The 18,767-nt window shown below is 37.1% G+C and overlaps 1 protein-coding gene across 3 annotated transcripts in view; it reads right to left on the bottom strand.

Moving 5' to 3' along the window:
• Positions 1-18,767, bottom strand: part of dhrsx.L (dehydrogenase/reductase (SDR family) X-linked L homeolog) — a 207,637-nt gene that overhangs the window by 111,552 nt on the left and 77,318 nt on the right. The window lies entirely within an intron of this gene.

The raw sequence follows: 18,767 nt of genomic DNA, 5'->3' as shown, positions 1-18,767 counted from the left end.
AAACAAGCATTCTGGATAAAAGGTCACATTGCACCACCACCTTGTCACAAAACAGCCTTCAGTCAGTCCCTTTAGTAAGCAATCTATGTGCTAAATATGCAATCTGTGTTAAAGTTTGCACTGATGTAGTAATACTACAATTCTTCATTTCAAATTAAGAATATATTACAGCAAGCCACCCAAATGCACACGGCTCCTTCCTTTATCTAGAGAAACACTATTTGTAGCTATATGGTATTATAAAAACAGTGGGTTTGGAGAAAGTGTTAAAATATAATGGCCAGAGAAGGATACTCATGAAATAGATTAAAGCCAATAAAGAATGTGTTTTAAAGTAGCCTGCTGCGAGGGTTCTTCGGCACTGTCGAACATAAGACAGTCTGACAATGTTAAAACTCTTTTGAAAGCCATACTCACTTCATCAGAGATTAAAGACAAATGGATCAGTGTATCTAAAGCTGATAGAGTTTTGGACAATGGGCAATGACAGAAGGATCATTTTGACACCCACAATAAATCTTGGGTATAGCAGGTGACAAGACTTCCCTTGTTTCCTCTCCAGAGGCTAACATGTGAATCGATGCTGTGGAAATATACGTGGCACAAAATTGAGGGGAGGAAGTGACGCTGCACACTCTATGTGTGCCAGGACAGGGGACGGGGTTTACGGAATGCATTTTAGGACATCATCAGGAGAACACATGCTCCTGCATGCAGTGTCGTAAAGAAGTATGCAGACTCGTCACTTGTTCTACTCACTTATCCGAAGAAACTGCAGTCCCACCTCCATGCTGCCCACATTTGCTGTTGCAATATACCCCTCATCCCTCCCTCCTCGGTCCTCAGACCTCCCTCCTCAGCCCTCATTACAAAAACCCTCTGTCCTCAGCCCTCCCTCCTCAGCTCTGAGTGCTCAGACCTCAGCTCGTAAGCCAGGCTGACAGCTGAGGAGGGAACTTGCGGCATGAATGTAAATCCCTCCTCAACACCCCACCTATCTCAATAATATTAATTATAAATCTAATAAGTAAATATAAAGAATTCTCAGCAGAAACTGCAGGGATAACACAAAAAAAAAATACTAATGCCTGATTTCTGCATTAGCTTTTTTCCATTACTTAAATTGGCAAACCAAGCACTCAGATTACATAAAAGCCTGACCTGCGACTTCCATATGCTTTCACCTTACAGCTCCTGCTGCAAATCTCCAGTGGTTCTGTAGAGTTATTTGGAGCGTTCATATAAAAAAAAAAAAAAAAGAAAAAAACAGGAGCAGACACTCTGAAGAAATGAAACAGTATAGGTGCCAACATCTCTACAGCTGGGCAGGAATACTAAAGCCCGTGGGATGCAGTCCTTGCAAACACAGCTACAGCCACCAAAAATATCTCAACACATTTTACAGTTCTATTTGTTTTTCAGTAGATGACAGTGAATATCTTTGTCCCTTAAAAGTGATTGGACACCAGCATGCCTGAACCAGTTGTACTAATCATAATTACGCCCATGGTTTTAACCCTGAAATTTTAAGGTGGTGAATGAAACCTGACCAAAAATTGAAATACAGGTCACATTGACCATTGAAAACGATTAGTGGTTGGGCACTCTGAAGTAATTCCACTACTAAATTTGTAAAATCAAATGTTGTATGTCAGATATCTGTGATTCCTTATGCATTTTGTGCTTTAAAGTACATAGTTATAGGCTTACTACTTTTAAATAATAGCTGAAGACTATGGTGTTAAAGTCATGCCTAAAGGGAAAATTGTTTAATAGGAGAATCTGAGGACACTTAAGTGTTAGCTTGTCAAGTTACACTTAAGTCTCCTCGGAGTCTCCTATTAAACAGTCCACACTTTCTGTTAAATGGGATTAAAATTAAAGAATCTTTCCTTCCAACAAACTAGCCAAGTAATTAAGTGATATTGTATATTTTTTCACGATGTATGGTTTCAGTGAAAAGTTTTGTGAAGTGGCTCCAAAAATTCCCCAAGAGATGAGACAAAAAAGGTGCACAGTACACAAGAATGACTTGCAGTAGACAAGAAAAACGTGAGTGTCATATTATTCTCCCCTCTACTTTCATCTTATAAACCATTGGGATTTGAGCACCCATGTATTATCTGTTGTGTTCGGATTTATTCGTATTACCTGTGTTTGTAATTAATATATAATATATAGATGTACTTTTTGGTTAAACAGCAACATAGTTACTTAGGGGCAGATGTATCAAAATGTAAGCTTAGAGTTTAATAAATATAAACCGTCGCATGTTCTATTGATTCTTATGGGATTATTAGAACCGCATTTATCAAATGGTGAGTATTTCAGCCATTCATAAATACAATTCTAAAAATTCCATAGCAATGAATAGAACATGCTTGAGTTTATATTTATTAAGCTCTAAACTCCTATTTTCATAAATATGCCCCTAAGTGTAGTAGCAGATACTGTTACCAGTCTGCCAGAGATAAAAAAATCACAGACATGCTTTTAAGATATTGGCAACATGGGAGCTTTTTTTTCTATTGAAATAGCAGTTGTAGCATAATGCATAGGAGGTCCTTTAACAATGTAGGGCACGTGTGTAGAGGTATAGTGAAAAATGTGTGTGATTTTGCTTTCCCATTGACTCCAATGCAATTTGGTGAATTTCAACTCCAGTTTGTGAATTCTGACACATGGCAGTTTCATTCAACCAGACTTAAAATTAAGGAAAAAATGTTTTATTGGTAGTCCAAAAGCAGAAAGGCGCCATTGGTACAAATAAGTTGAAAGGCAAAAAAGTCGCCCATAGACTTTTATGCGTATCGCACATTTTTGTGAATTTTCCTGTAGTTTTGCATATTGTTCAGTAAAGCAAAACAGATTCACTCATCACTATTGTATATGTGTTAAAATTTTTGAGAGGACAAAGGTTTGTAGCCTATAAGTAGTACTAGCAGAGCTAGTTGCCATGCTTAGTAGTGTCACCATCGGCACCCTAAATCCAGACCAAGTACTAGGCTCCCTGGTCTTGGTTCCGCTTCCACCTGTAGCAGCCGCCTTTCACTTAGGGAGGAGCCCTCTGCAAATCGGATGCCGTCAGGTCTTATTAAGAGAGGAGCCTAGCAAGAGTTCTGGAAGAGCAAAGGGGCACGATTGTTTACCAAGGATTTTGGACGGAAGGCCACATCTCAGGAGAAACCAAAAGGAATAGCGTGGTCAGACAGGCCGGGTCGCTACAGGTTCACAGGATAGTCAGACTAGGATCAGGGTTGGAGAATTCAGAATAATCAGGCAGGCAGACAAGAATCAGTTTTGGAGAGTTTGGAATATTCAGGCAGGCTAGGGTCAGGATTGCAAAGTTCCGAATAGTCAGGCAGGCAAGGGTCAATACCAGTATAAACAAGCAGGATTCATGAGGAAAAAACACCCAGAAACTAAACAAATTAGACCTAACGACGGGCAATGAGTTTTCATTCAAAGCCCCTTTAAACACCTTTGAATTTCACGCCAGTGCGCAATGACGTCATCCTGGTGGCGTGTAAAACCTGGAAGGGCGGGCCGAGCACCATAGGCGAGACCAGTACCAGAGGGAAAAGAACCATGCGGCAGCCCTTTCCCTGCTGGAGGCTCATCAGGCGTCCCTGCCGGCCACTAGACCACCAGGGAGAGTGGACATTACAAGTAGAAGGCCAAAACAAAAGAGGTTCCGCCTAATTTACATGTTAGTAGTTTTTACTGTGGAGCAAATCAATGCACAAGGTGTTTATATATGTTCACCTCTGTAGTTGCTAACAAAACCTGTGGTACGACATAGTACTGTATAATAACTGCAGCACTATTAAATTGATCTATTTAAAGGAAAACTATACCCCCCCAAACAATGTAGGTCTCTAGAAAAAGATATTGTATAAAACAGTAAAACCCTGCTTCATGTAAATGAACCATTTTCATAATAATATACTTTTCTAGTAGTATGTGCCATTGGGTAATGATAAATAGAAAATTGCCATTTTAAAAAGTAAGGGCCGTCTCCTGGGATTGTGCGATTCACAGTGCACACAAACAAACCAAACAAACTATACTTGTGAGGTCACATGAGCCAATTAACAGACCGAGTTCTGTCTTTTGCTTCAACACTTCTTCCTGTTACAGATCCAGCTGCAGTTTTTCTGGTCAGGTGATCTCTGAGGCAACACACAGACCATCATGAAATGGTGGTTCAAGGCAAGATATGTCAAAGGGCAAGATTTACTTAAATATATAGACCAGTTAGGCAAGATTCTTTAATATGCCACTTAATATGATGTAAACTATCTGTTGATTAAGTGTTCATTTTGGGGGTATAGTTTTCCTTTAATGTAAAAATGCTGCAAGCAATATATTGTACTAATTAATTTACATATATTAGTACAGTGCTATTTTTGTATATTAAACCTTTCACACTTGACTGCAGTGTTCTTTTCTTAAGTACTGAAAGTCTGTAATTGATTGTTTCAATTATTTGAGTGAATTGTGTAAAGCATGCGGTAAGTCTGAAGGTGGCAATATACCTCGGCCAAACAAGCGGATCTATCCCTGATAGTGAAAGCAATCCACGAGCGGGGCAGAGTTCCAAAAAATATTTGTCTTTTCTTCGAGCAAGTTGTAGATACATATAGCATAATTAGATTAAAATAAAAATGAGTCAACACTATTTTCAGAATGATCTGAATTTGCATAGAGGAGGTCTGTTGTTTTTCAAAACACCTTCAATCCAGGACAAAATAACATACGTTGAGAAGAACATAAATATCGTTTTTAAGATGCCATGAATATGCATCTTTACTTTCTGAGACTCTGGAGGTGTTATGAGTTTCTACATTGAAATGAGGAGGTCTACTTGGCAACTGAACTAGTATTATTATGTAAACAGAAGTTGTAATTAATATGCTGTCGTACAAATACAATTAATTCTTGTAATGTATTTGCAGTAGGCGATGAACAATTTTGTGCTTGTCTTTAGTTCTGTCATGTTCTAGTTCTATTAATAAAAAAGTGAGCTTAATAGCTGTTGAGGTGAGTAATAGAAAGAATATAACAAGTAAGGAACAAATGGTTTAATTAAAGTACAGGTACTTTAAAAGTACAGGTATGGGACCTGTTATACAGAATGCTCGGTACCTGGGGTTTTCAAGATAACGGATCTTTCTGTAATCCATATCTTCATACCTTCTTAAGTCTACTAAAATATAATTAAAAAATAAATAAAACCAATAGGCTGATTTTGCTTCCAATAACGATTTATTATATATTAGTTTGGATCAAGTACAAGGTACTGTTTTATTATTACAGGGGAAAAGGAAATCATTTTTAAAAATATGGATTCTTTGGATATAATGGAGTCTATGGGAGACGGCCTCTCCGTAATTCAGTGCTTTCTGGATAATGGGTTTCCAGATAACAGATCCCATACCTGTTCCTTAAAATCACTGACAAAGTACATCCTCTCCACAACACAGCAGCAAAATATTGACTAGACGGTGCACGTACAACAGTCCGCAGCTCATTTATTCAACTGGCCCTTTCTTCTTCATATCCTCCTGACACTGATTGATCACTGGCCCTTTTTCCTAAAAAGATGTTTGCTCAAGCTACTGTTTATTTTCTTTCTCATATCCAAGAACATTGTAGGTCTAAAAAAAAATATATTGTATAAAAGAAACCTATTTAATCTAAACAAACCATTTTCATAAAAATATACCTTTCTAGTAGTATGTACCTTTGAGTAATCCTACATAGAAAATTGCCATTTTAAGTATTAAGAGCCTCACTTGGAATCTTACAATTCATGGTGCACACAATCAGTTTGGTAAGATACTTTAATCGGTCACTTAATATAATATTAAGGGGTTATTAAGTTTATTTACATTACATTTACATTTTCAGGTTCAAGATTTATTATACCCCGAGCCTGAGATTAGCTTGAATCTGAAAATACACCATCTTGAACCTGTCAAGGTCATGTAGGAGTCAATGGCAGAGGTCCTTTGAACCATTTGAAGATGTTAATAGCCTTCATGATGTTCAAGTTGGGCTTTTGCCCAAAAACTCAAATCGAGTGATTCGATTTTTTTTCTTCGCTGATTAATTCAAGTTTTTGGGTTTCGCAACTCAAACTTGCTGGATCTTTTTCTGTTCGAGGTTTTTCTTAAATAAGAACCCATTCAAGTTGTGAGTTCATTCAAAGTATGAAAAAACTCTAACATTCGACCTTTGATAAATAACCCCAAAACTGTTGGTATTCAATTTGGGTTAATAGTTTTACTTTAATCCATTATTTTTTTTCTTTTGCATTCCTAAACCAACCTTTTACCCTTAGATTTGTTAAATTGTGTGGATATTGCCATACATACACTGATGATACAAACATCTGTTCTTCCTTTAGTTCTTATTATCTTGAAGGTACATCAGCTTCTGTCCAAAGTATATAACATATATGTAGGTCACAGCGGTTGGGGTACATTTTTAATATGTGTAAAGGTTGTGCCAAGTACAAAGGCATACAAACAAGCATATAGAATATGTAAAATCCAGTAGGTTTTCAGCAAGGCTGGTATACATATACCCACACTTAAAAAACAAAACACAAAAAAAAACTATATGTGAGTGGGATGAGCAATAAAACCACAGCATTGATAATATTATAAGCAATTTTTATGTATAGAAATAGTACAGCAGAACCAACAAGTGATATATGTACAGAGGGAAACAGGATTCACTAAATCTATGTATATTAGATTTAGTGAATCTCTTCTGTCTCTAAACTTCTTTCACTAACCTCCTCCCTAGGCTTATCTTTGTGCTCAGACTCCCCCTCTCACTCCAATGGTAATGCTCTGGATCTCATATTTACCAGACTCTGTTCAACCACCAATTTTACTAACTCACCATTTCCCCTCTCTGATCACAATATGCTCACATTTCAACTCTTACTAACTCCCGCCTCAGCCCCTGCTATTCCCCAAACACATACTTACCGTGACTTGCAAGCTGTAGACGTGTCACATCTCTCTTCTTCCTTTGATACTCTCTTCACTCTAATATCTCAGCGATCTCTTGTCCTAATGTGGCTACCTCTGTCTACTATAGTACTCTCACCACTGCCCTTAATGAGCTTGCTCATACAAAAACTAAACGTTCTAGACCCAAACCACTTCAACCTTAGCATACTGCTCATACAAAAGCGCTCCAAAGACACTCGCGTGCACTTGATTGTCGCTGGCGCAAAATCCCGCTCAGAATCAGACTTTCTCCTCCAGTCCCTCCATTCGCTTGGCCTTCGTGACACAGCCTTTTCCTGGTTTTTTTCGTACATCACCAATCATTCCTTCAGTGTCATCTAAAATGGAGTAGCATCTTCTACCCTACCTCTTTCTGTTGGGGTTCCTCAAGGCTCTGTCCTGGGACCCTTACTATTCTGCCTCTATACTTCCTCCCTCTGCAAATTAATCAACTTGTATGGTTTCAACTACCACCTCTATGCTGACGATACAGAGATCTATTTCTCATCTCCTGATCTCAACCCAGAACTCCCAACTCGCGTCTCCTCCTGCCCGTCCACTATCTTTACCTGGATGTCGCAACGCTACCTTAAATTAAACCTCTCTAAAACCTAAATGGTTCTCTGTCCTCCAACTAACACCAGTAACATCCCGGAAGTATCCATCATAACTAAAAATTCCACTATCACCCCCTCTCCCCAGGCCCGGTGCCCTGGGGTTATCCTAGATTCTGCCCTGTCATTCACTCCTCATATCCAGTCCCTTATTAAATCATGTCACTTCCAACTAAGGAACATATCCAAAATATGATCATTTATCACCCAAGATGTTGCCAAAATTCTTATTCACTCTCTTGCCATATCACGTCTAGACTACTGTAACTCTCTTTTAATTGGCCTTCCCCTCCAGAGACTGTCACCTCTCCAGTCCATAATGATTGCTTCTGCGAGGCTCATACACCTCTGCAACCGCTCCTCCTCTGCCACGCCATTCTGTCAATCCCTGCACTGGCTTCCACTACCTCTCAGAATTAAATTCAAATTAATGACCCTGACATTCAAAGCAATTCATAACTCTGCCCCACCCTACATCTCTGCACTCACCTCTATATACTCACCCAACCGCTTACTACGCTCTTCTACTGACCTGCTACTCAACTCTTCTCTCATTACCTCCTTGCGTGCTCGCATTCAAGACTTTGCAAGGGCTGCACCCCACTTCTGGAACTCTCTCCCACGGTCTGTCTGACTTTCTCCCAACCTTTCTGCTTTCAAGAGATCTCTTAAAACGCACTTCTTTGGAGAAGCCTACCCTAACTCTGCTTAACTAACAAACGCAACACCACATACAGTACCACATTTCTCACCCATTTAATTCGATCTTGCCCACTCCCACACCTTGTGTATTACTCCCTTTCCTTTAGAGTGTAAGCTCTTTCTGCATAGGGCCTTCCTCACCTTTTGTACTTTTTGTATATGCAACTCCATATGTTCTATGTACATAATTCATGTGATTTAGTTGTATAATCACATTTACTTTACAGCGCTACGGAATATCTTGGCGCTATATAAATACATGTTAATAATAATAATAAAATATAAAAAATATTCATTATAACACATGGAATAAATTTCTGTGTTTAAAATACTGTAGATGTATTTGAAGAGAAGTTATAAAGACATGAATAAATCACTGGTCATTTTCTTGGGTGTTTATTTAACTTTCCCCTTTTAAAGTTATACTAGAATTGTGTCAAAGTCATTAACAAAAATATATTTCACATTGTGAAAAATACAGCATTGAAAAAAATGTAACATCTCTGAAATATCCTACCCTCATTTTTTATTCCTTGAATTAAGTCCTACAAATTCTGAATGACTAACAACTGAAATATTCTGCCATGTACAATAGTCATATATATATATATATATATATATATATATATATATATATATATATATATATATATATATATATATATATATATATATATATATAAAGTCAATTGTGGTGAGCGCACTCTTACCGGATTTCTTAGATGATGGGTGCGTTGGTCAAGTTTTTTGCATATGTAGTAAAGAATGGACCCGCACTCCAATGTTCTTAGTGAAAAAAATTTTTTGTGTTTTATTCACAATGCATATCCAACGTTTCGGTCCACGTTGGGACCTTTCTCATCCTTGAGAAAGGTCCCAACGTGGACCGAAACGTTGGATATGCATTGTGAATAAAACACAAAAAATTTTTTTCACTAAGAACATTGGAGTGCGGGTCCATTCTTTACTATATATATATATATATATATATATATATATATATATATATATATATATATATATATATATATATATATATATATATATATATATATATATATATATATATATACTGTGTATATATATATATATATATATATAATTTCAGAATGTTACAAAACCCCAGTCAATGCACCATCTTGAATATGGGATTTGGCTGTTATCATTAGCTTTCATACGACAAGGTACAGAGCATAGGGATTTGTGCCAGAACTCTATAAATATGTTCTCCATTTGCTGATTATTATTATTACTCATCATAATCATAAAAATATAAAAGTGTTTATATTATGTATATTTTTTCATGTATTTATTTGATGGGCTGTAGCCTTCCACACAAACAGAAATGCTGCAGTGATTTATAGTGAATTGCAGGGCATAATCTATTTCTCTTTGCCTTTAAAGACTATTTCTAATCAGTCTTAACAGCAAAATGCATCTTAATTGCAAAATGTAGTCTCAGATATTTATTACACTCTCGACAGTAAAAAGGTTACATTATATATTCAAATTACCCTACTGACCTCTGAGGAAAAATTCAAGGACAAGTTGCATAGTAGACATCACGATTTATGTTTTCAGTTAATTATTTCTTACCACCAACAAATGTTGCTTTCAAAAATATTTACCAATATTTTCAGTTACCATTTCCTGGTTATTTTACTTGCAGGCACACTGTTTTTTTTCTATACAGTGCTATTGACTTCAAATATCATATTAAACCATTTTGTTTTCATCATTTGCTGATTGCAATAACAATTACAGATGTGACTGTGGAAAGCTGATTAAAGGGAAAATATGTTAACTAAAAGTGACAAAAAACCCATCAATGGAATTTTTAAAGTAATAGTTCAGTGTTAAAATAAAAACTGTGTAAATATATAGACTGTGCAAAATAAAAAATGTTTCTAATATAGTTAGTTAGCCAAAAATGTAATATATAAAGGCTGGAGTGAACAGATGTCTAATAAAACAGCCAGAATCCAACTTCCTGCTTTTCAGCTCTATAACTCTGAGTTAGTCAGCGACTTGAAGGGGGGCCACATGGTACATTTATGTTCAGTGAGTTTGTAATTGATCCTCAGCATTCAGCTCAGATTCAAAAGCAACAGATATGACCCATGTGGCCCCCCCTCAAGTCTCTGATTGGTTACTGCCTGGTAGCCAGGGTAACCAGTCAGTGTAAACCAAGAGAGCTGAAAAGCAGGAAGTAGTGATCTGACTGACTTGTTATACATCAAATCACTCCAGCCTTTATACATTACATTTTTGGCTAACTAACTATATTAGAAACATTTTTTATTTTGCACAGCCTATCTATTTACCCAGTTTTTATTTTTACACTGAACAATTCCTTTAATGGTTTTACAGTTATTTATAAATGTAATTGCAATTGAAAGCAGTACAGGTATGGGACATGTTATCCAGAACACTCTGGACCTGAGGTTTTCCAGATAAGGGATCTTTCTGTAATTTGGAACGCACACCTTAAGTCTGCTAAAAAATTATTTAAACATTAAAATAAACCCAATAGGATTGTTTTGCCTTCAATAAGGATTAATTATATCTTAGTTGGGATCAAGTACAAGGTACTGTTTTGTTATTACAGAGATAAATAAAATAGGTTTTAAAATTTTGAATTATTTCATCATAATGGAGTCTAGAGAGACGACCTTCCCGTAATTCAGAGCTTTCCGGATAATGGGTTCTGGGATAACAGATCCTATACCTGTTAGGGATGCACCAAATCCACTATTTTGGATTCGGCCGAATACCCCCGAATCCTTTGAGAAAGATTCGGCAGAATACCAAACCGAATCCTGATTTGCATATGTAAATTAGGGGTGGGAAGGGGAAAACATTTATTACTTACTTGTTTTGTGACAAAAAGTCATGTGATTTCCCTCCCCGGCCCTAAATTGCATATGCAAACCAGGATTCGGTTCGGCCGGGCAGAAGGATTCAGCCAAATCCTGATAAAAAAGGCCGTAATTCTGGCCGAATCCCAAACCGAATCCTGGATTCAGTGCATCCCCAATACCTGCATTTGCCTTTCTTTTGCACTGCCAATGCACTTCTCTGCAATATAGCAAAAGTCAGCTGCAGCCAAGACTTCCCACAATACCTTGAATGCATCTTCATAGGTCTGTTAATGAGTTAGCTTCTGCTACATTGGTTCAATAGTCAATCCGAATCATCAATGCAACCAAACTGCAAGGGGCAGGCATATTGTTTTCAGGAACAATTTCATGTTTTTCCATGAGAGAAACCCTTTAATGTGTTAAAATAAGGGGCGCTTGTGAAAGTCAATTGCTATTATGCTGTTAAAAAGGATATTTTCCAGGGGCTAAAATAAGTGACTGACCAAATAGGAGCTGATAAGAGTACAGGCTGTGCTCTTGCCTAGTGAAAGAGAATGATGAGTTAGAGGGAAGTAGACCAGCAGCTGACAATTTCTTCAAGGAATCAGAAATGATTATATGAATGGATATTCAGATTTAAGTATTTATTATTTTCCTTTAAAATGTGTCAACCTGTTCCTAATGTTTTAGAGAGCAATTAATTGTTCACTTCAGTCTCTGCCCAATCCAGCTTCCAGGTTTATCTTCCTACCATAAGTCACTGAGGTCAGAAACCAATGAACCTGCCAGTAGCCCAGAGCACAGAGAAACAAGAAGGCAAAAATGAAGCAATATAGAAATTCCATACGGTGTGTGCTTAGGTAGCACTGATTCCACTGATCATTAAAATAATATTTCTGTATGAATTAGTAATCTACTAAATTTACAGTTGGCTGTAAAAATGATAAATATCATACATTTAGATGCACCACATGGTATGATACAGCATTACTGATGGAGCAACCGTTAGCCATGGAATCGTCCCGGTGCCTCAGAGACCAACCACCAGATCAACGAGAACCATGCCATGCCCCCCCCAGGAGTCACCTAACTAACAGGTTTAGCCTCCTATACACAGAACCCTCAATAGGGTCTCACGGATGTTTCTTTTAAGAACCCTCAATAGGGTCTCACGGATGTTTGACACTTGAGCTGCAAGTTTACATTGTTATTATTGTTATGATGATGTTATAAAAATGTAGATACATAATGTTAGCGGAACAGCACAGAAACCTACTGTATAGCCGCAATTGTATAACTATCATGTACAGATACTTAAATAAAAGCAAGTTTTAAATATATATATATATTCTTTATTTGTCCACAAGGATTGTCCAACAAAAACAGGGTCAGGGAAGTTATTTATCTGTAGATGGAGATGATTTCAAGATTCTTAAGGGATTATTTAGGTTAGGTTACTGAGGTTTTTTTATACCTCGAATAAACTCACAACTCGAATGGTTTCTGATTTATGAAAAAACTTGAATGGAAAAAACTCAAATCAGTGAATTTTAGGTGAAAAACTCAAATACTTGAATTGATCGAGTTTTTCGGAGAAAAAAAACTCGAAACACTCAAATTGATTCGAGCGACCTCTGATATTGATTCCTACATGACCTTGACAGGTGTTAGCTGGAGTATTTTCAGATTTGAGCTATTTCCAGGGTTGGGGTATAATAAATCTCAAAAATCTTCGGGGTTTTTTTGATTGAAAAAATACCCTTGAAAACTCCAAATTTTCAGGTAAAAAAAACAACTCGACCTTTAATAAATAAATATTCCCTTGAAAGTTAATTAACATCTGAATACAGCATTCTAAATGTTTTGGGATATTATATATATTTTTTTAAAGTCTTATAAAAGTGAATTATTATCTGAGACTTAATGACTGCTCTTACCTCCCATATTGCCATGAAAGTCCAACAAACAATATACATTTTTTTTCCATAAATGTCTTTTCTTGTAAGTTCTGGGGAAAACACAAATCCAGATGCATAGCCGATGAAATACAGTATATGGTCAAAAGCATGTGGACACCTGCCTCTCTATCATTTCCTTCCAAATTTGTTTGTTGCTTCATTCTAAAAAAGGCTTTCCACTAAATATTGGAAGATTTTTGGAAGTATTTGCTTCCATTCACACTTTGAGGTTGGGCATCTTGCTTTCTGGTAGGATCTGGCTACTACCGCCCCAGACAAAATACTTCCCTTATGCCCTCAAACTTTGAGTACCAAAAATGGTCTCTAGGACACTTTCTGTTTAAGTGATGAGTATCCAGAAACCCGTTATCCAGAAAGCTACGACCTGCGTAAGTACAGTTTCCCATAGACTCCATTTTATCTAAATAATCCAAATATTTCCCTTTTTCTGTAATAATAAAACAGTACCTTGTACTTGATCCAAACTAAAATATAATAAATACTGCAAGCGAAAGCAGTCTATTGGGGTTTTCTAGTAGACTTAAGGCATGAATATCCAAATTACAGAAAGATCTGTTATCCGGAAACCCCAGGTGCCAAGCATTCAGGATAACAGTTCCCATACCTGTACTTTACAAGAAAAAGTATTCTTCAAGCTTTTTAAAAGCATCTATTTCAAGTTTTATTGAGTATTTCCAACCCAAATGCCTTTCACTTCCACATTGATAACTGCCTGAAATACATTGTGATTGATAATGTTATTAGAAATCATTTACTTTTGTTTTAGTTATTGATACATCAGTCCCTTATTAGTCCCTTATTGTGCTATAAAAAGTTCCTCCCAGTGTATCAATAGACTCCCATCTTTGGGTTTAGCAAAAATTACCATTCCTCCAAAGACCACTAATAATGACCAGAAAATGTAAATGTAATTATGTAATGCAGTGATGGTATCATGCAGACACGACTCTAGCAGCTAATACTGTACCAGATTAGGAGTCAGTGTAATTATTGCATATACTTGAAACAAGTCTGAGCGTACAGAATATTACCACGCAGCTAATGAAAGCCATGTATAGATTTTTTTTATATATGAAAGATAAAATCTTAAGAAGGATTATTTGTCGTCCAGGTCAGGCTAAATGTTTGAAAGGTTATTTGGTGTTAGCACTTGAATTTAGAGAAAGAGAGATCCTGTGTAAGTGAAATCAATACAGTTTTAGGCAACAGGTAAAGTACTTAGCTTTTCTTTCTTTCTTTCTAAAATATCTTGTTGGGAGGTGCACGATATTGGCTCTGCTGCAAACACAAGCCTACTTACTCATAAAACAAGGTAGGAACAAAGGCACGCTCCACTCAATGTTTCTGCGCACTAATTCCAAATCCTCTTTATTAAGGTAAAATCCCAGCAGATGTTTTGGGCCGAGCCCCTTCATCACGTGCTACTTACAAAGTGTGTGCAGGAAAGTTCTTTATAGGGGAGGTCAACAGGATACCACACCCACAGTGATTAAAGCTATGACATCATAACTGTCAATAACATACACCCAATACAAATTATATCTCATTCTTAAAGGATACATAATGGCTAAGTGGCATAACTCTCCATCTATGCAAATACCCATAGTCCATCCATATAAGTCCTTTGTAGTGATGCAAGTAACATACCGTATTAACATAGTAAGTAAGGTTGAAAAAAGACACATGTCCATCGAGTTCAACCTTTTTTTTTTCCTTCTTTTTATTAACTACCTATCTGCCAGTTGAAAAACTCATCTGAAGCCTCTCCAATTTGCCTCAGAGGGGGAAAAATTCCTTCCTGACTCCAAAATGCCAATGGGACTAGTCCCTGGATCAACTTGTACTATGAGCTATCTCCCATAACCCTGTATTCCTTCACTTGCTAAAAAGCCATCCAACCCCTTCTTAAAGCTATCTAATGTATCAGCCTGTACAACTGATTCAGGGAGACAATTCCACATCTTCACAGCTCTCACTGTAAAAAAACCCTTCCGAATATTTAGGCGGAACCTCTTTTCTTCTAATCAGTCATCAAAGTCACAAATAACGTATTGATGCAAGTCACATCATCACACATGACTTCCATCACTACAAAGGACTAATATGTATGGTGAGATGACGTGGAGGTGCAGGTACTACAATGGCAACATTTTGCAGGTTACGGTCGGGTGTGGGTTGAGATTTTCCTGACCCTCATATCACTAGCAGGCAAATTATCATATTTTTCAATGTGCAAAGGCAGTGCAAGCATGATATATCCATTTTGGACACATTATAAAAAAGGAAGATTACTGTTTGTGATCGAAATATTGGACATTTTTGTTTGAAATCACTAGATTGATTTTGATAGTTCCCGTTGAGTGTAGTGTTGTGTTTTTGTATACATACATACACTAAAGCTGCTGTCCTATCCTAGCCACAAGCATTACTGACCTGGCTGGTCTATGCAAGCATAGGTGGGAAGAAATTGTAGCCCCATCCATACACAGGCACAGGTTGCATAGCAGATAAAAGTCCTCTAGACTGAGTCGGCAGTTTATCTGCCTGTGTATGGGGCTACTGGGCCAATATCTGGTCATAAAATCAGCCAGATGTTGATCAGGCAGATTTGGACCGCATCAGCTCTTTCATGTGGTTCTTGCCCCACCTGCCCCTATTCTGGTCATTGTAATCAGATCATTTGGTCCTTGGTGGGAATATCAGGGGGAAACATCTGCTCATTTGTTGACCTTGCCAAATGAGCAGATCTTATAATATATGGTCACCTAAACCAATTCTACAGAGCTTTTCTGCTATATAATATGTTCTTCAGACTAAATGCCTGCCCCAATGGCTAAATAGCAGCTTATTTAAATAAACTAGAGTAGAGTTGCTTAAACAATCGTACCAGTTTTACCAATGCAGGGCAACCGCACGCTATACTTTAGTTATTTTAAAACACTTTAATTTTTTGGCATTACAGTTCCTTTAATCCAGCCATTTTTGAATTTTATTCCAGCGTGCTGAGAACTGTAGTTTAACAAGAGTTGTAAACCTGCTGTTTCTCATAACAAAAGTGTAAGTGCTATGGTTTGCCAGCACAAGTTAAACCATTATAGAATATATTATTTTCTGTGGGAATAATTAAAAAAAAAAAAAAAAAAAAAAAGTTGAGCTTCAACTACTGTGTTAAAATGTTCATGTTATGTTGCTAAATTTACATACAAGGAGCAGGCAAGAAACTAACAAGGCTTTCCTCAATAAGAGGTGTCAAACTGCTTCAAACTGTTTCAAACTGCTACTCAAACTGCAATTTCTTTTTGTATCTCCTGTCCTGAACTGGGCACACACAGTAGTAGGTCTTTGCACTCTAGAATAGCACCAGCTAAATGAATACTGCACTGACTGTGTTCGGCAGCAATGTATTCATGAAGAGGGTGCTGGCTGGGATATGCTATCTCCTATCCAGTCACCTAACTTCTGTCTCATTGAGATGTGCAAGTCAGAGAGCGCTGGCTGATTTGGATTATTTGAAGCCTCCGTGGCTGCTTTGAGGACAATTACACAGTTTTAAATATTCTTCTCACTGCATGAAACAGATGATTTCACACAGTGAACACTGAGAAAGAATTGCAATTGTGTTGCTAAAAAGAGTAGGTTGTTAAAAGTTGCTGAGTTTTTCTCAATTTTTTCATTACTGGACAGATTTCAAGCATCCAAGAAAATCAAATCACCTTAAAAGGAAGAAAACACAAATCAAGGGGTTGCAATTTCTTAAATATACTTAGTTCAAAGGTTATAATATAAGGTTATAGAATATAGGGTTATAATATCTCATTATCCCTTGCACTACCAAGTATCATCCCTTGCCGTAACAGGAACACACCAGCGCACACCAATTATGCAGTATGTTGCAGACAAAACCTTTATGTATGAAATACAATCCAACACATTAATTAGCTGAATAAATAATTAACACATTTCCCTGTGAGATTCATGACTTACGTATTCACAAAGTTAAAGTAAATATTCTCTAAACATAAGCATATTTCTGTATGACATAGCACTGTATTCCTTGGTATATCAGCAGTTTGTCCCTGCCAACAGTAGTTACAGTATGACTTCCCAGGTCATGTTCAATGTCCTGCTTGGGGCCTATTGCTCCACCAATCCAACGTCACCAAATGGATAATATTATACTTGAGAAATATCCTGGGCCGTGGCAGTAACTTAGAGGTCACATATTTTTACAGCACTTAGTATGGTTAGGAATATCTTACAGATAATTACATCTCCAAAGTTATCATGAAGTTATGCTTCTGCCATAATAATATTTGATCTTGTGACATATGGGGGCAGATTTAATAAAGGGCGAAGTGGCTGTCGCCATCGAAAATTCACCAAAAATCTCATCCCCAGTGACATCGGCAATTTACTTACAGGCGTAGATGACAATTCGCTAGTGAAAGAGACTGTCAGGTGCATTTTCGCTCAGGTGAATGGTCATTACTCAGCAAATTCACTAAATAGCAAATTTTATAGAACATTACCTCTTTTGCCTTCACCACCATAAACCTGGCGAACTGATAAGATGAAGCTTCATACTTCTCAATCTTATGTCAGTGACATAATATCTTGTAACCCGGAAACTCATAAAAGTTGTAAAAAAAACACCTGCGTTTTTTCTAATTTTTTAAAGCGGGATTGCCTTCAAAAGTCCTATCTAATAGAGGGGCGGTTCTCCTTTTAGGTAACTTTTATTATGTTAGAGGACAGCCAATTCTAAGCAACTTTTTATTTATTTTTTATACTGTTTTTCTGTAAAGGCAAGGCCAGACGTGGCGTTTTTAAGCTGCGTTTTAAAAAAAAAGCTCAGCCAGGCGTAAATACGCATAAACTACACTACCATTGTAACTAATGTAAAATGGCAATTCACACAGGGCGATTGCAGGCCGAAATCCGCCACAGGATGCCTGTATTGGCGTTTTTCAGCAGAAACGCCAATACGTCAATTTGAAACCACACTTTGTGTAAATACGCAGCGTATTTTAAATATGGAGTCCAAATTCTCAATGAGAACAATGAGAAATGCATGTTGGGAAAAGAAACCTACGTGCTGAAAAACGCATGTTGACGGTCACGTGTGGTTTCAGTGGCGTTTCTTTTTTGCCCTAAGGCTACAAATATATTGTTATTGTTACTTTTTTATAACTGATCCTTCTATTCAGGCCCTCTCCTATTCATATTCCAGTCTCTTGTTCAAATCAATGCATGGTTGCTATGTAATTTGTGCCCTAGTTACCAGATTGGTTAATATGCAAATTGAAGAGCTGCTGAATAAAAAGTTAAATAAGTCAAAAACCTTGAGTAATAAAAAATGAAAACCAATTGCAAATTGTCTCAGAATATCACTCTCCACATCATACTAAAAGTTATCTCACATTTGTTTTACGATGGGATCATGTCTAGGGCACTAGAGGATCTCTTTAGTATTTATTTTGCTTCCTTGGACATGTGTAATAATAAGTGGCCACTTCAAGCATTTGCACCAACATCTCTAATAAAGACGTCTATACGACCTATATGTACCCACCCTATTCAAAT

This window comes from Xenopus laevis, chromosome 2L (genome assembly GCF_017654675.1).
Source record: "Xenopus laevis strain J_2021 chromosome 2L, Xenopus_laevis_v10.1, whole genome shotgun sequence".
Taxonomy (NCBI): Eukaryota; Metazoa; Chordata; class Amphibia; order Anura; family Pipidae; genus Xenopus; species Xenopus laevis.
This window is presented reverse-complemented; position numbering and strand designations above follow the sequence as displayed.